General features: G+C 42.8%; 1 pseudogene; it reads left to right on the top strand.

Moving 5' to 3' along the window:
- Positions 1 to 243, top strand: part of LOC117960524 — a 3,976-nt pseudogene continuing 3,733 nt past the window's right edge.

The following is a 243-nucleotide window of genomic DNA, read 5'->3' as shown; positions in this document are numbered from 1 at the left end:
ATGTCCCCGGGACGGTGTGAGACGGTGTTCAGCAGCTTGGATGTGGTCTCTGTCGTTTGGAGGGCGTGCCCCTCGCTAATTGGTTGTGTCACAGGCAAAGGCGTAACTTTGGGTCAACCCACAGACTGTATGTTATTAATATTCTATTAATATTAATATTAACCCTAGTGCTGTCCTTCCCTTAACATGAAAAAACACTTTTGTTGTCCCGATCTCAATGTCTTTGTTGCTTTAAAAAAAAAA

The sequence above is a fragment of the Etheostoma cragini genome, chromosome 17 (assembly GCF_013103735.1).
Source record: "Etheostoma cragini isolate CJK2018 chromosome 17, CSU_Ecrag_1.0, whole genome shotgun sequence".
Classification (NCBI taxonomy): Eukaryota; Metazoa; Chordata; class Actinopteri; order Perciformes; family Percidae; genus Etheostoma; species Etheostoma cragini.
The sequence above is the reverse complement of the archived record's forward strand: the minus strand, read 5'-3'. Positions and strand labels throughout refer to the sequence as shown.